Raw genomic sequence first — 18,712 nt, 5'->3', positions numbered from 1 at the left:
TGGGGTGTAGAGTGTGAAGAGGCATGGAGTGGGGTGTAGAGTGTGAAGCGGTATGGAGTGGGGTGTAGAGTGTGAAGCGGTATGGGGGGCTGTAGAGTGTGAAGAGGCATGGAGTGGGGTGTAGAGTGTGAAGCGGCATGGAGTGGGGTGTAGAGTGTGAAGCGGTATGGAGTGGGGTGTAGAGTGTGAAGCGGTATGGAGTGGGGTGTAGTGTGAAGCGGTATGGGGGGGGTGAAGAGGCATGGAGTGGGGTGTAGAGTGTGAAGCGGTATGGAGTGGGGTGTATAGTGTGAAGAGGTATGGAGTGGGGTGTATAGTGTGAAGCGGTATGGAGTGGGGTGTAGTGTGAAGAGGCATGGAGTGGGGTGTATAGTGTGAAGAGGCATGGAGTGGGGTGTAGAGTGTGAAGAGGCATGGAGTGGGGTGTAGAGTGTGAAGCGGTATGGAGTGGGGTGTAGAGTGTGAAGCGGTATGGGGGGCTGTAGAGTGTGAAGAGGCATGGAGTGGGGTGTAGAGTGTGAAGCGGCATGGAGTGGGGTGTAGAGTGTGAAGCGGTATGGAGTGGGGTGTAGAGTGTGAAGCGGTATGGAGTGGGGTGTAGAGTGTGAAGCGGTATGGGGGGCTGTAGAGTGTGAAGAGGCATGGAGTGGGGTGTAGAGTGTGAAGCGGCATGGAGTGGGGTGTAGAGTGTGAAGCGGTATGGAGTGGGGTGTAGAGTGTGAAGCGGTATGGAGTGGGGTGTAGAGTGTGAAGCGGTATGGAGTGGGGTGTAGAGTGGGAAGCGGTATGGAGTGGGGTGTAGAGGTTTGAAGGGTCATGGATGGGTGTAGAGCGGTGAAAGGGCATGAGGGAGTGAAGGGCAAAGGCTCAGCTTGTGCAGGAGAGTGCTTGCATATGGCTCGCAAGGGATCTGGTAAATACCTTTGCTTCCGTGAAGATGATTCTATGAAAACCATCACAGGGCTCACCCATACCCTCCTCCAATGCAGAGACACACACTTCAATGGGGCACAGCTGTATATTACGCTCGGGCTCACTTTTGAGGGGAGGGGGCGAGGGAGAGTGGGTGGGGAGTGGCTGGCCGGTGAGTTATCCCAGCATTATTTCATTTGTTGGCTGTCAGCCAGCCTAATGGGCCCAAGCTCAATAGTAGGTTTGTGATACCTCTAAGAAATCCCATAAAGATGGGTGGTGCAGGAAAGGTGGAGTAAGAAGTGCCTTTTCTATCGGAGCTGAGGCACAATAAAGCGAAGGAACTTTATTTTGCATCAAGTTGTACAAGGTGGGCTGAGTTACATGTTGCAATGGAGCAAGAAGATCTTTGAGTTTTAGAATCCGAGGCGGATCCACTTTTCATCCTTCCGAGGCGAATAAAGCGAAGCGCATCACGACAGTGCATTGTCAAATAAAAATGCCACACGATTTATATGAGTCTCTTGCATGATTACCAATGAAAACAAGAGATGGGTGTTGTTCCTGAGACTATCACTCTAGGATAATTATCTTTATTTTTCTCTCACAATGCTGCACTTAATCTGGATGATCAATAATGAAAAAGCATTCTTTTCTCCAGTCCATACAAATCGATTAGCAACAAAGCTTTCATACTCATAAGAAAAAAACGCCATTTTCGAGTTAATAGCCTGAAGATAGCAGAAATTTTCAAAGGGCGATGAACTAATTTTTGAGGAGGTTATTAAATTTGAATTGCAGATAGCCTTCTTGGCCTTTACCTGTATATTTTATCCTTGCCATCTTCAATTATAACAAAATATCTCTCAACTGGCATTCACCTAGGCTTTTCCTCATTCATTTCATTTTTTTCTGCTCTTGTTAAAATGTTTTTTTCTAGGTGGCATTCAGAGAATGTGGAACACACCAAACAGATGCAGTTCAGCGAAGTCTGACTAATTATTTAACAAAAATCAGTCACATAGTGCTAAAGTTGGGCTAATGCCAATTGATAGCAAAGCCTTATGGGCTTATTGTGACTTCAGCAAGGCAATGAGCTGTGGCTACGGGAGAGTAATTGAGCAGAAAGGATGCTTATGCCACCTCACAGCACACAGACTGGTAGCAGCCAACATGCACACCGAAAATTACACTTTTATTTTCATTGGGGCTGTGCTCATCTTTCCTTCAATTCAAGCGTACCATTCTACTCTTCCAGGCCTTGCACATTAACCTTTAGCTTTGTGGACATATATAGCAACCTCTTGTTGTGCGGCTTGCTTTTGGTTCCAACATTTTCCTCTTCTCTCCTGAAGGTACTGACGTATGTCAGGATTTGGATCCATTCTGCCATCTGGTACTTTACCCATCTCGCCATCCCACACGTGGAGTTGGCCAGTGACTGTCGACAGGCTACATGACCATATGGGGTTGGAGGGTGGGGAAGTGGTGGCCGGGGGATTTGCCCGTGGGTGGGGTGGTGGGGGTGGGGGGGGGGGGGAAGGGGCGGGAGGAGTGCAGTAGATGGTGCTGATGGCATCAGAGTTTGACCAAATCTGTCCTCAACAAACCTCCACAAAGCACACTTGCCATAGCTAGTTTCACAAAATAATCATTGGCAGTTGGAATTCTGGATGATGCCTTTTCCCCCTCACCACTGTCTGGCGTCGCATCTCTGGCCTTTGTTGCCCATCCCTAACTGCCTTTGAATCACAAAGCTTGCTCGACCGCTTCAGAGTTGCTCTGGCCTTCAGTCAAACACATAGACCAGAATGAATAAATGGCAGATTTCTTTCCCTAAAAGGAAATTAGTCAACAGCATGGCTTTTTAAAAATAAACAATTGGTGATAGTTTCACGGTCACCATTGTGAGCTGTCAATTCTAGATTTTCATTAATTCAACCAGCCGCCAATGTGAGATTTGAACCCATGTCCCCAGAGCAATTAACCAGTGTTTCTGAATTCCTGCCTCAGTGATATTACCACAATGGCACCCTCTACTGGTTGTCACAGGAAAGTGTACATGATCTGATTTTCCTCTGTTGACAGGTGTCAGGCCTCCATTCGGCTTCCGCCATCCAATGTAACAGCAATAATTTACATTTATATAACACCTTTTAACAAATATTTAGAGTACCTAATTATTTTTTTCCATTAAGGGGCAATTTAGCGTGGCCAATCCACCTAACCTGCACATCTTTTGGGTTGTGGGGGTGAAACCCAGGCAGATGCGGGGAGAATGTGCAAACTCCACATGGACAGTGACCCAGGGACGGAATTCGAACCCAGGTCCTCAGCACCGTAGTCCCACTGCTAACCACTGCGCCACCATGCTGCCCTCCACCAACACCTTTAACATGGAAAAATCTCCCAAGGCATTTCACACAGGCTTGAAGGAAACGGATTTCAATGTATTCTGAGAAGGATCCATAGAGGAGGGAGATGGAGAAAGGGAATAATAGTGAAGGAATTCCCGAGAGTGGAACCTCGGCTGCTGAAAGTATGGCAGATGATGATGAGGTAAAAGGAGGATGAGACCATTGAGAGGCCAGAGAAACAGAGAGCTGGAGAGTGAAGTTATCAGGATAGGCAAGTCAAGGACACGGAGGGATTTAAAGACAAGGACAAGAATTTTAAAACTGATGCATTAGGAACCAGGATTCAAAATACTTGGAAGCAACGTCAAGTTTAGTACCTCGGACATGGTCGAAAGAAAGAAAGACTTGTGTTCATGCACTGCTGTTCATGGCCTAGGTGGGATAAAAGGACTAGATTTTAGGATTGGTCTTTTGTCCTGAAATCTGAATAATTTCCAAGCACTTTACAGCCAATGAACTTTTGAAGTGTCATTACTGTTGTAATGTGATTGTGATGTACTAAAAAATGTTGTAATGTCCTTCTTCTTCAGTGACGTCTGAGTGTCAGCCCTAATTTTTATGCTCAAGTCCTGGAGTTGGACTTGACCCCACAACTAACTGACTGATAATAATTGCAGCGAGAAAATTTCACTTCCTTGCATGGATACTTCCTCATATAAAAGGGACAGGAGCAACACGGATATAAAATTGGCTGAACAATAGGAAGCAAAGACCAACGGCCAATGGATATTTTTTGGGCTGGAGGATAGTTTGTAGTGGTGATCCCCAGAGATTGGCATTGAGACCCTTGCTTTCACTGATATATATTAACAATATAGATCTTGGTGTGCAAGGGGCAATTTCAAAGTTTGCAGATGATACAAAACTTGTAAGTGTTGTAAAATGTGAGGAGGACAGTGTAGAACCTCAAAAGGCCATAGACAAGTTGGTGGAGTGGACAGATAGGTGGCAGGTGAAGTTTAATGCGGAGAAGTGTGATGTGGTGCATTTTGGTATCGGCAGAACATGGACAGACAACATAAAATAAGGGGTACAATTCTTGGGAGTGGAGGAGCAGAGGGGCCTGGGTATCTATGTGCATAGATCATTGAAGGTGGCAGGACAGGTGGAGAGATCAGTTAATAAAGCATAAGGTATCTTGGGCTTTATTAATAGGGGCACAGAGTACAAGAGCAGGGGGATTATGCTTAACCTATACAGGACACTAGTTAGACCTCAGCTGGAATATTGTGAACAGTTCTGTGCATCCCACTATAGGGAATGAATGCATTGGAGAGAGTGCAGAAGAGGTTGACAAGAATGCTTCAGGGATGAGAAACTTCAGTCATGAGGGTAGATCAGAGAAGTTGGGACAATCCTCCTCGGAGAGAAAAAGGCTGAGAGGAGATTTGATAGAGGTGTTCAAAATCATGAGAGGGCTGGACAGAGTTGACGGGGAGAAACTATTACCGCTCGTTAAAAAAAAAAATCAAGAACGAGGGGGCACAGATTGAAGGTGATTTGCAAAAGAGATTTTTTTTTTTCACACAAGTGATTCGGGTTTGGAATGTACTGTGTGGTGGAGGCAGATTCAATTGAGGCCTTCAAGAGGACATTCGATGATTATTTGAGTGGAAGCAATGTGCAGTGGCATGGGGAAAAGGCAGGGGAACGGCACTAAATCATGCTCATTTGGAGAGCTGGTGCAGTCACGGTGGGTCAAATGGCCTCTTTCTGCATTGTACCAACTCTGTGATTATAAAAATATGACACTCGCTCTCTAGGCTTCTACATAAAGAATCATCGATCGGTGAGGTACCAGAGCATTCTTGGCACTTGTAGGATTGAGCCCCAGCTTTGGTAGTCCTTTAGGACAGGAGGAAAAAAAATGAATGAAGAAAGAAATGGTTGATCGATATAATTACAATGTTGCAGGTGAAATAAAGTCCACCTACCGACTTTTATTTTCAGCTTTCTCTCATGACTGCACACTCAATTGCGCTTGAGACATCCAAATCAGCACGCAGATGCATGAGCATAAATGTATGCTTTATATATCCAGCCAAGCACACACATGCACAGAAGGCCAGATTCCGAACAATGAACTGTGCATGCCTCACTAAATGCTGTCATTCAAATATATCACTGCTGGAACTGAACCTTTTCAGCAAGCATAATCGGCCGGTAAAGGAATCAAAAATTATTTCATGACTCAGAAAATCTAACAGATATATCTCACAAGCTGAAATAAATTGTACAGGTCAAAGGGATTAATCTCCAATTCCTCTTTCAACATGAAGAGAAAAGACAGCGAGTGAAATTATCATCAGAGAGCAGACTGCTCATTCTTGACTGGCAAAAGCCATGAAATGAACAAATTGATGCGCTAGGGTTTTCCATCAGCTTTTCTTCCACTTTTATGTTTCGGAACGTTTCTTTTTATTCTATCGCAAGAAATGCTTTTCTTGCCTGAAAAATCTACATTGAGTGCTCGGAATTGGATCCCTACCCCTTCCGCTTTTATTTCTGGATCACTACTTTTTTATTCTCCGAGATAATGAAACCAGTCCCATCTTCCCTTTTTCTTTGGCTGCTATCTGGGATCTGTCGTTTCAGAAACGCATCTCAACCGCGCAAAAAGCCATTGTGCTTGAAGGAAGCTTTGTCACTGTGAATACTGGTTGGCATGTGCAGTCATGAATACAAATGATGCACGGCATGTATGTAACCATGGGGTGGATATGGAGGTGGAAAGCCTTCTTCCCCAGCTCCTCTGGAATGCCCATACAGCTTACAAAATTAAATACATGAATGGAGTTCCTGTATATATATATAATAATAATCTTTATTATTGTCACAAGTAGGCTTACATTAACACTACAATGAAGTTACTGCCGAAAGCCCCTAGTCGCCACATTCCGGCGTCAGTTCAGGTACACAGAGGGAGAATTCAGAATGTCCAAATTACCTAACAGCATGTCTTTCGGGACTTGTGGGAGGAAACCGGAGCATCCGGAGGAAACCCACGCAGACATGGGGAGAACGTGCAGACTCCGCACAGTCAGTGACCCAAGCAGGAATCGAACCTGGGACCCTGGCGCTGTGAAGCAACAGTGCTATCCACTGTGCTACCATATATGTATATAATATATGAAATACATATAAGTATATTAGTAGTATGTGTTTGTATATGTAGTGTATTATGTGTGTTTTTATGTAGTGTAATGTGTGCATTCATATATATATTAAATACATAATATAGGTGGCATCCCTGTCCCTGAGCCAGAAACTCCAAGTCCCACTCCAGGACTCCTGCTGGCCACAAGGATGTGTTCATAATGAGTTGAGTATCAACCTGCAAATCCTTGCAACACACGCTAGTGGCAGGGGGCAAAAGTGGGAGAGATTCCCGGTTCGCCATGTGATGCAAAGAAAATTGGAGCTTCTACTGTCACTGTTCACAGCTCAGGATTACGACATGCATGTAAACGTGCGTGTTGCCACAGCAACTCGGTCTCCCTGGAGGGCTGGATGGCTGGTGTGCATCAGATTGGTGCCAACAACATGGGGTTCAACCTGCCTCATTGCCCTACCTGTGGTTATCATGATGCTGTGGGTCCATCCTGCCTATGGGCGGAGAACTGAAGAAGATATATACATATGATAGATAGATAGATAGATTCATGTAGCAAATAAAAACGCTATAAATCTTTTACATCTGCAAGAGTATTCTGCTAACTTTTTTCATAGAACATAGAACATAGAACATAGAACATAGAAAATACAGCACAGAACAGGCCCTTCGGCCCACGATGTTGTGCCGAACCTTTGTCCTAGATTAATCATAGAATCATAGAATTTATAGTGCAGAAGGAGGCCATTCGGCCCATTGAGTCTGCACCGAGTCTGCATCGAGATAATAAATTCCTATACCACACATATAAAGGAGACTGCCTATGTAAACTTGTCATACTATAGTTACATCATTTCCCTCAGTAAAAGCCGATTCCGGCTTGAGTCACTGTCTGTGCGGAGTCTGCACATCCTCCCCGTGTGTGCGTGGGTTTCCACCGGGTGCTCCGGTTTCCTCCCACAGTCCAAAGATGTGCAGGTTAGGCGGATTGGCCATGATAAATTGCCCTTAGTGTCCAAAATTGCCCTTAGTGTTGGGTGGGGTTACTGGGTTATGGGGATAGGGTGGAGGTGTTGACCTTGGGTAGGGTGATCTTTCCAAGAGCCGGTGCAGACTCGATGGGCCGAATGGCCTCCTTCTGCACTGTAAATTCTATGATAATCTATGAAAAGTGTTGCAGCAACAAACTGAATGGCTGGGATTTCCACTGCTGTTCTTTTCTCGTGAGAGGCCCAAATCCTGCTTTACTTCAATAGGAAGTCTTGCGCGATTGCGCCCACCCCCACACCAGTGACGCAATGGGAACCCTGCCATTCAATGTAAGGAACCTCATTATAATACCTTTGAATCTCATCATCAGGCCTCTGCACCTGAATCCCTGTTGGAAAATCCATTCACGTTGGCATGAGGGCAAACTGGCAACTGGTCTCCCCATGGTGTGCACCTGGTGGACAGATCTCCCAGAGGAGTTCAGATGAGTGCATCATTTAGGGGGAAGAGAGTCATGCCCGGGCACTGCTCCCTGGTACTGCCCCCTGGCACTGTACCTCTGGCATTGCCCCATGAACTAAGGCACTGGGGAGGCCTTTAAAAATGGTGGAGAAAGCCGCTGACACTTTTCCCACCCACCGTTGCACTCTGCCAAATACAGAGAAAAGTCCACCCAATGATTTAATTACAAATGTAGTTATGCCCAGAAGTGGTTACTGGGAATTTCGGCACATAACGATTGGAATATTTTTGGGAAGTGCATGCCAGAATTCCCAATCATCAATATCCATGTTGAATAGTTTAATAGCCATTGACATTCAATTGAATTGTATCTGATGAGTTGGACCACCCCTACAGAACATGGTCTGTTTGAGATCAGTGCCAAGTGTTTGAGATAGAAATATCTCAAATTTCATCATTATCAAAACTTCACCTGGTAGGTGGAAAACACGATAGTGACAAACTTACACATACATTTCTGAGATCAGAAAATTTGGACATGTTCAAACGTTATTAAATGCAGACAGAAGCTGGGAATTTCTAACATAAAGATGCCGGATTCTCTGTTGGCCGATGCCGAAACTGGAAAAGGCAATTGGGCAGAGAATTAATTTTGACGTTGAAATCGTGGCGGATGCCGGGTTGACGCCAACTTGCAATTCTCTGGTGCCTCGGCAGTGGTGTCAATGCATTCCACTCTGCACGTATAGTGAATGCCATTTGCACATCATTAGTGGGCCTGACCTGGTATTCTCTGGGGCCTCCAGGATTCTCCAGTTCCAGTGGGGGAGAGTTCCCGTTGGCGGGGTTCACTTGTGCTTTGAAGAATAAGGAACCAGGCGCCGTGGCTGATTTAAAAAAATACATTTAGAGTACCCAATGCTTTTTGTCCAATTAAGGGCAGCTTGGTAGCATAGTGGCTAGCACTGTGGTTTCACAGCCCCAGAGTCCAGAGTCGATTCCCTGCTGGGACACTGTCTGTGCGGAGTCTGCACGTTCTCCTCGTGTCTGCGTGGGTTTCCTCCGGGTGCTCCGGTTTCCTCCCACAGTCCAAAGACGTACAGGTTAGGTGGATTGGCCATGCTAAATTGCCCTTAGTGTCCAAAAAGGTTAGGAGAGGTTATTGGGTTACGGGGATAGGGTGGACGTGAGGACATAAGTGGGCCGGTGCAGACTCGATGGGCCGAATGGCCTCCTTCTGCACTGTATGTTCTATGTTCTAAGGGCCATTTTAACATGGCCAATCCACCTACCCTGCCCATCTTTTTGGTGCCATGGCTAATGAGGAAGAGAGAGGAGGTGAGATACGGAGAGGCGTGACCTTGGACTGCCGGTCCTGACACTGGCCGATGGGTGAGGGGTTGGGGTGGGTGGGGAGGGGAGGGGGGGGAGTGCTCCCATCCGTCCGCCTCCTCGGGAGTTCCTACCTCCACCTGCTGTACCGTTGCATGTGTGTGGCGCACACCAGATAGTGACCCAGGAACCTCTTCACTAAAGTACCCAGCCGAGGTGAGTGTCTCTTGGCATGGTGGACGGTGTTGGAGACAGCTATGGTGAAAATCAGTGTCATTCCCGGATTTGAGCTCCGGGTTGTCCTTGGCATTCGGGCTGATGGCTCCCGTCCTTGTCAGTGTCGTCCTCGTCGCTGGTTGGCTCCTGGGGTTCTGGCTGTGGCTGGGGTGGGGGGACACCAGGAGGACCCACCCCATCATCAGCAGCTCCTGCAAGACACAAGATTGCATCATGGGCTGAGGGATTGTGGGGGTGGTGGGGGTGTGTTGGGGGTGGTGGAGGGGGGTGTCGGGGTGGTGGTGGAGTGAGGATGTGGGGTTGGTGTGGGGGTGGTGTAGGTGTGAGGATGGTGTGGGTATGAGGGTGGTGGTGGGTCTGAGGGTGCTGTGAGGGGGGGGCCACCTCCACCCCGATGACTGCCCTTTCTTCGGGCCCACCAACCACATCCAGGGCCCGCTGCTCTGCTGTGGTGAGGGGCCACAGGTCTGGTGATCCTCCTCCAGTCTTCCCCTTCGTCCGGCATTTATGAGCAGCTTTCTCCTGAAGGGGGGATGTGAGGGGGTGTTCAAACAGAAAATGCACAGCGTTAGACAGTCTGACGCACGCAGCCCAGGGGGTGGCTAGCTGGTGGCTTCAGTGGCCAGGGCACCAGCCCTGGCAGCCAGTGTGGGCACCGATATGTGGTGCAGCGTGGGGGTTTGGACAACCTCCGAGTGAAGGTGCTGGGGGCTAAGTGCTGCCTACTCACCCTGGCCACCCTGAGGAGGACATGCCGTTTTCTCCGGCACTGCTGGCCGGTCCGGACAGTGTTGGCCACGGTGCTGACCACCTCTGCCACCTGCATCCAGGCTTGGTGAATGGCAGCAGCTGGCAGTCCGCTTCCCACCCCAGGGTACAGGGTCGCCCGCCTCTCCTCCACGGCGTCTAGCAGGGTCCCCAGTTCTGCGTCTGTAAACCTCGGGGTCTCCCGTCTTGCTGCCATCTTGTTGGCTGGGATGTTGTGTGTGGGGAGTGCTGTCTATGCAGCTGCAGCTTGTCAGCCTCCTGAGTGTCAATCATGGCCCCGCCGAATCTGGCACAGTTTCCTATTAGAATCGATGGTGTTCCATGTGGCGTCGGTACGAGCCCCTCAACGGTCACTGAATCGGTTCAGGTGCGACACCAGTTTTACTGTCATAGAAGTCCACGAATCCCGGCTTCAACACTTAGTCACAGGAATGGAGAATCTGGCTGAAGGTTTTTCCAAGATATTTCCTTATATGCCTTAAAATTGCTCATTTTCATAATCAATGCTATTTAGTTGCATGAATACTTCATTGCTGAAAATTCGATCTGAATTTTATCTGAATGAATGTCGTTCGGGAATTGTGGGAGGAAAGTGGGGCACCCGGAGGAAACCCATGCAGACACAGAGAGAACGTGCGGACTCCGCACGGACAGTGGCCCAAGCCGGGCATCGAACCTGGGACCCCGGTGCTGTGAAGCAACAGTGCTAACCACTGTGCTACCTTGCTGCTCAGAGCAGTAATACTGTTTATATAATGAAACTAGTGCAAATACGGATGAAGCTTGGATTGTCCTCTAACATGCGAGCATGTCGTCTTGATGTTGCATTTTATTCCCTTTACCTGCATTCAGATCTTCCACATTCTGTCGTTGAACAGAAGGGGTGATTTGCTCCCAGTCCTATGCCAGTAAAATTGCAGCAGTTTCACCCCTGGTTTAACACTTTCCTTCTTTCATTTTTTTTTAATAAATATTTTATTGAAAATTTTTGGTCAACCAACACAGTACATTGTGCATCCTTTACACAATATTATAACAACACAAATAACAATGACCTATTTTATAAACAAAAAATGAATAAATAATAAATAACAAAAATGAAAACTAACCCTAATTGGCAACTGCCTTATCACAAGTAACACTCTCCAAAAATATAATTTAACAGTCCAATATATAATTATCTGTCGCAACGACCTATACATATTATACAGTATATATTAACATCCCTGAGAGTCCTTCTGGTTCCTCCCCCCCCCCCCCCCCCCCATCCTGGGCTGCTGCTGCTGCCTTCTTTTTTCCATTCCATCTATCTTTCTGCGAGGTATTCGACGAACGGTTGCCACCGCCTGGTGAACCCTTGAGCCGACCCCCTTAGAACGAACTTAATCCGCTCTAGCTTTATAAACCCTGCCATGTCATTTATCCAGGTCTCCACCCCCGGGGGCTTGGCTTCTTTCCACATTAACAATATCCTGAGCCGGGCTACTAGGGACGCAAAGGTCAAAACATTGGCCTCTCTCGCCTCCTGCACTCCCGGCTCTTGTGCAACCCCAAATATAGCCAACCCCCAGCTTGGTTCGACCCAGACCCCCACTACTTTTGAAAGCACCTTTATCACCCCCATCCAAAACCCCTGTAGTGCCGGGCATGACCAAAACATATGGGTATGATTCGCTGGGCTTCTCGAGCACCTCGCACACCTATCCTCCACCCCAAAAAATTTACTGAGCTCCAGTCATATGCGCCCGGTGTAATACCTTAAACTGAATCAGGCTTAGCCTGGCACACGAGGACGACGAGTTTACCCTGCTTAGGGCATCTGCCCACAGCCCCTCCTCGATCTCCTCCCCCAGCTCTTCTTCCCATTTCCCTTTTAGTTCATCTACCATAGTCTCCCCTTCGTCCCTCATTTCCCTATATATATCTGACACCTTACCATCCCCCACCCATGTCTTTGAGATCACTCTGTCCTGCACGTCTTGTGTCGGGAGCTGCGGGAATTCCCTCACCTGTTGCCTCGCAAAAGCCCTCAGTTGCATATACCTGAATGCATTCCCTTGGGGCAACCCATATTTCTCGGTCAGCGCTCCCAGACTCGCGAACTTCCCATCCACAAACAGATCTTTCAGTTGCGTTATTCCTGCTCTTTGCCACATTCCATATCCCCCATCCATTCCCCCCGGGGCAAACCTATGGTTGTTTCTTATCGGGGACCCCCCCAAGGCTCCAGTCTTTCCCCATGCCGTCTCCACTGTCCCCAAATCTTCAGTGTAGCCACCACCACCGGGCTTGTGGTGTAGTTCCTCGGTGAGAACGGCAATGGGGCCTCGGTGAGAACGGCAATGGGGCCTCGGTGAGAACGGCAATGGGGGCTTTCCTTCTTTCATAGAACTACTTCCACCCTGTCCTATGGAAATCACTACACAGAGAATTTCCAGCACGTATACCCTGCCACTCTGTGATGCTGGAGTTGCTATGGCACTGCCAGGTATGAATATACCACCCACCAAAACAGAATTATAGGGAACTGGGTATTACAGTGAGTTAAACACTAACTCTTCAGCTCTGAGATCGGGATTCAAATCCACAATTGAAAAATTGCCTCGGACTTTAGGTTTTCTGTAACATGAGATTCGACAGTTTAACTTTTGTTTCTTTCTGGCATACAAAAGGTCCATAAAGGGAAATAATGATCAGAGAATTTTACATGCTGCCTAGGGTGGGAAATGGGAAAATACCACACAGGTCAATGCACCTGCTGAGGTGCACATTGTAACGGCAGGCGAAGAATCTCTGGGTTCATATTCCCCTGTCCAACATAAAAATATTCCCACCAGCTGCTGGCCTATCCATGCTTCCCCCACTCCACACCTATCCCACACCCTCAGGTTAACACTCACTCATAAAGTAATTCTTTTTCAGTATCTCAGCTATCCAAGTCACATTTCCTGATTCATTCCTCATGTACCTACTGGGATTTAGTCTTCATGTTATGATAAAAGGTGTTGTAACATCAAAAATGCGGCAACATAAAATCTGGCTACAAAAACAAAGAAATCTGATTTTAGACCAAAGCAACACAAAATCCTTGATGTTTTATTTTGCAAATGCTCCGGGGGAAACCAAGGTGGTCTATTTGACTGAAATATGAGAACAGGCACCAGGTGGATAGATGCTGATCTTTTTAAAATACAATGTAATAGAATAGCGATGTTTGGCTCAGAACAGACATCGGATTATTGAGACCTTTGCTAATGAAATTACCATTCTGGCACTGAAACTATCTCACTGGAATTGGATGAAAATACTCTTACTCCTGTTTGCTCCAGAATTGTGTTTGATAATGTATCGACCACCATGTGCCAGCCCAATTTTCACCATCCTGTTAATTTAGTGAAAATGCACAGCTAAACCTACGAGGAAAGAAAAGCGAACCACGGGACGGGGGGCGGGGGGGGGGGGGGGGGGGAAAGACAGAGAACAAGAGAGGAGAATCAGGGAGGTGGGGGGAGGCAGGGAAATGAGAGCCGGAATGGAGGCACGGGATACAATAACGAACAGAGCATCTCCAGGAGTAGGGAACGAGGAGAATGAAGACGAAAGACGGGAGGAACGGCAGAAGTGACGGTGAGCGCGAGACGGCAGCGAGATCCGTCCGGGAGAAGCGACAACAACACCAAACCCATTCGAGTATTGCCCACTGTAATTGTCTCTCCGGCACCTGAATGTATATTTACCTCCCCGGTCTCCACCCCACCCCCCCCCTCCCTCCCTCACTCCCGCAAACAGTCGCCGACTAATGTGTTGTAAATAATTTTGCAGGTGTACAGAGTTGCTGCTGTTGAGCTGGTGCACAATACCCTGCCAGTTATTCCATTTTATTTTTGTATTTTTTAAAACCTATTTACTATTTTCTTCTCTTTGGTATATTTGGGTGTGCCCTTCTCTTCTATATATGTGTGTGTATATATATGTATGTTTCTTATCCTGTGTACATAACGCTAAATATACTTTGTTCAAACACCCAATAAAAAACATTTATAAAATAAAATTTAGTGAAAATGCGTAAGGAAGTTAGATTTTACCAAAATCTGTGCAAATACTTAAGGGATCGATTCTCTGGCCACGTTGTGCTCTCACTCGGGTAAAACGGGACTGGTGAATAACGCAAGTGATCAAAAACAAGAACCGCGCCAGGCGCCAAACAGTTTGCGATGCAACCGGCCTGCTCCCTTAGGCGAAATCGGGATTATCAATTATCACCACTTAAGCCCTATATCCATACAATTAACGGGAACCACCCCATATCCAACGGCCTCCGGCCATTCATCGGCCTCCGCAGCAAGTGGTCGTGTTGGCGCTCATTAGTACCCCCTTTGCAAAACGTGAACCTAGCAGAAGGACTTGCTCATAGGGAAAGAGCCTGGGGGCGCAGGGCTTGCCGTCCCAGTGCCTGGTAGGGGTGGGGGACCCTTGGCTGGGGGTGGGATACCCTCGGCTAGGAGGTGGAGCACCCTCCGGAGGGGTGCGCCATCATGGATATTTGGGGGGAGGGGGCAACCGCGTACGGCTCCACCATGCCAACCCCTGGATCATGTGTACCCAATCTGGGAGCAATCCTAGCCCCTGCCGATCTGCCCCGCCGACCACCCATAACCCCCACCGACTGCTGAAGCTTCTGGCCGTGTGGCTGAAGGCTATTGCAAATAGGGAATTGGCTATCATGGGTAAGTGAGCACTTCACACAACGCAAGTGGATTCCCGTGGGTGGGCGGTCCATGGAGCATGTGCGTGTCATTGCCTAGCACCCAATCACACCTTGATGCATGGGCATTGTGCTTGAACACTGCAGGAGGCAACACCACACACGCAGCAGCCAACATCCGAACACCCAGGGGATGGGAGACAGCTCCGGGGATATGTCCATGTCTGGAGGGTGGGTGAGTGCTATGGGGAGGGGGAAATGACTGGGGATTGAGCCAAGGGTTCGGATGTCGGCCTGCATTGCGAAAGAAAGTGACAGAGGCGTCATACTGAAACCAAAGAGAAAATGCTGGAAAATCTCAGCAGGTCCCCAGGGTGCACATCTGAGGTGGAGGTGGCCAGAAGCTCATGGAGCCTTGTTAAGTGGACCAATTAACATTGAATAGCGTTGGCAGCTTCGCCGGGCCGAGCACCCTGGAAGCTCGCGGCAATTGCCGCTCATGACCACACTTAGAAATCTTTCGAGAGAATCGCGCCCTTTGTGTTGTAACAGAGTAACTTGTTATCTTGCACTGGGTGTTATTGTGCTGATCAGAATTGGAGCAGGCATCCATCTCTTTATATACAGTGGTCCTGTCTATTCCTGCATCATATTTTTTAATTTAACATTATCTTTATTGTCACAAGTTAACACTGCAATGAAGTTACTGTGAAAAGCCCCTAGGAACCACATTCTGCCGCCTGTTCGGCTACAGAGCAGGAGAATTCAGAATGTCCAAATTACCGAATAGCACATCTTTCGGGACTTGTGGGAGGAAACCGGAGACCCGGAGGAAACCCACGCAGACATGGGGAGAACGTGCAGACTGCACAGACAGTGACCCAACCCGGGACCCTGGCGCTGTGAAGCCATGTTGCTAACCACTATGCTACCGTGCTGCCCGTATGTAGATTGCTACGATGGAGGAATGTTTTTTAATGTTGGGACAAGGGTGTAGTGTAGCTGGTGAGACAACTGGTGAAGTAAGAACTTTTCCAATGTGGTGTTTTGGAAAGACTGATTAAATTCAAAACATTTTGCAGATTGAAATTATTACTGATACAGTAATACAGTTGCATCCTCAATTGTATCACTAATCATACTGTTCTATTAAGTATCCTTTAATAATTGATTAACTGGACTCTTTAGCCATATAGATGATGTCACTCTAAAGTATTGGGAAGGGATAAGTCAAGAGAACAACATTAAGATCCAAACAGGATGTAATCTCATTGAGATGCAAAAGTACTAAGTAAGCCTAATTCAATTTCAGTATCAATTCAATTTCTCTTTATGTCCGTACAGAGCTTCATTTTGAGTACATTGCTAGTACATTAAAAAATGAACAATAAAAATAAAAGAAAGACAATTACCCTATCACAAAGGTCCAACGTTAATTTAAATATGTATCAGAAACTATTCTAAGACATTAAAATAATAAGTCAGTGCGACCCACCCTGAGTCTATATCCTTGCATATACAAACTCCGATCAAATATTCTTTTAGAAAAGGGCACAAACGATCCAGAAACCTATTTGTCCTGTGCTTGAGGGATTGTAGACTTTTCTCTAAATGTACCCAACAGTGATACTGAGACGGGGTAATTCTCATTGTTCATGACAATCTACACTTTCGTCACGTGGGAAGATTTCATCATGAAAGATCTCATCAAATACTCTTCCTTGGGCAGCACGGTGGCGCAATGGGTTAGCCCTGCAGGCTCACGGCGCTGAGGTCCCAGGTTTGATCCCGGCTCTGGGTCACTGTCCATGTGGAGTTTGCACATCCTCCCTGTGTCTACGTGGGTTTCGCCCCCACAACCCAAAGATGTGCAGGCTAGGTCAGTGTTCTTCAAACTTTTTTTCCGGGGACGCATTTTTACCAACCGGCCAACCTTCGGGACCCAACCCAGCCAACCTTCGCGACCCACGCCGGCCGACCTGCGTGACCCACCATTTTCTCTTACCTTGTTTGCTGCTGCCAAAAATGGAGGAAATGGTTTTGGGTCCCTTTGGCCCTCGTACACGATCCTCCAATGGAATCTGTTGGATGAAGGTGAAGCCTTCTGGTGTCGGAAAGTATGGAGTCTCCATTGGCCAAATTTCTGAATTTTTTTCTATAAAATGTTATCAAATAACCCCCCCCCCCCCACGAACTTGTAAAAAAAATAAAAAATAAAATGAGTAAAATAAATGAAAAAAATGAATAAAATACCCCGAACTTGTAAAAACAGAATGAATAAAATAAATGAATAAATGAATAAAAACCACTACAGACCTTTTAAAACAAAAAGCTGCAACCATTTAAAAAAATAGCGGTCGCACTGCGCATGCATACCCGATCATCGTGCGGTATGCGCAATGCGGCCGATTTTTTTTCATGTTTGCGGCCGCTTGCAGCCGGCAGTATGAAAAGCCGGCTGCTGCGGGGGGGATTTGCGCGATCGGGAGCGCCGCGGGCAATGGTTCCGCGACCCTCCCGACACCCGCCCGCGACCCACCTGCGGGTCGCGCCCCTTTCTTTGAAGGACACTGGGCTAGGTGGATTGGCGATGCTCAATTGTCCCTTAATTGGAAAAAATTATTTGGGTACACTAAATTTATAATTTAAAATTTTAAAAAAATCTCTTCCTGCCCGGTTTAATCATCTCCGTAGCTTTCTCAGTTGGCTGGTTCATGATGCAGAGTGGCCAACAACGCAAGTTCAATTCCCGTACTGGCTGAGGTTATTCATGAAGGCCTTGCCTTCTTCACCTTGCCCCTCGCCTGAGGTGTGGTGGTCCTCAGGTTAAACCATCACCAGTCAGCTCTCCCCTTCAAAGAGGAAAGCAATTTATGGTCATCTGGGACTATGGCGACTTTGCTTACTTATGGTGAAGCTCTCCTACCTGGTTGAATGGGATCAGAAAACAACTAATAAAGAAGAGACAACAAGCAAATTCAAGGTCACAAAGGAAAATGGCAGCAGGGTGGCACCATGGTTAGCACTGCTGCCTCACAGCGCCAGGATCCCGGGTTTCATTCCAGCCTTGGTCGACTGTCGGTGTGGAGTTTACACGTTCTCCCCATGTCTGCGTGGGTTTCCTCCGAGTGCTCCGGTTTCCTCCTACATCCAAAGATGTGCAGGTTAAATGGATTGGCCATGTTAAATGCCCCTCAGTGTACAAATGTGTCCAGGTTTGGTGGGGCTATGGGGTTGGAGGGATAGGGTGGGGATTGGACCTAGGTGGGGTGCTCTTTCAGAGGGTCTGTACAGATCCAATCGGCTGAATGGCCTCCTTCTGCACTGAATTCTATAATTCTCTAAGACTTAAGATGAATTCAAAGGCAAATGGAATGCTGGGAGCGTGAATCGGCAGACAACGGAATGTCAAAAGAAATCACCTTTTAGGTCCTTACTGAAGTGGATCTGGTGTATCTATGAAGCCTTTGATACAGTTTCAATAGAAAGGATGGTATTGGAATTAAAGTGGAAATCATAGGAATTATTTAACAATGGAAATGTAATACATTGATCAATGGATCCCCAACGTTGACTGGTGGAGTCCCACAGCGACCTGTTTTTCTTTTTTTTTAAATAATATTTTATTGAAAGTTTTTGGTCAACCAACACAGTACATTGTGCATCCTTTACACAACATTGTAACAATACAGATAATAATGACCTTTTTAAATTTAAACAAAAACAACAACAAATAAATAAATATTAAATAACAAAAAATAAAAACTAGCCCTAATT

The sequence above is a fragment of the Scyliorhinus torazame genome, chromosome 21 (assembly GCF_047496885.1).
Source record: "Scyliorhinus torazame isolate Kashiwa2021f chromosome 21, sScyTor2.1, whole genome shotgun sequence".
Classification (NCBI taxonomy): domain Eukaryota; kingdom Metazoa; phylum Chordata; class Chondrichthyes; order Carcharhiniformes; family Scyliorhinidae; genus Scyliorhinus; species Scyliorhinus torazame.
The sequence above is the reverse complement of the archived record's forward strand: the minus strand, read 5'-3'. Positions refer to the sequence as shown.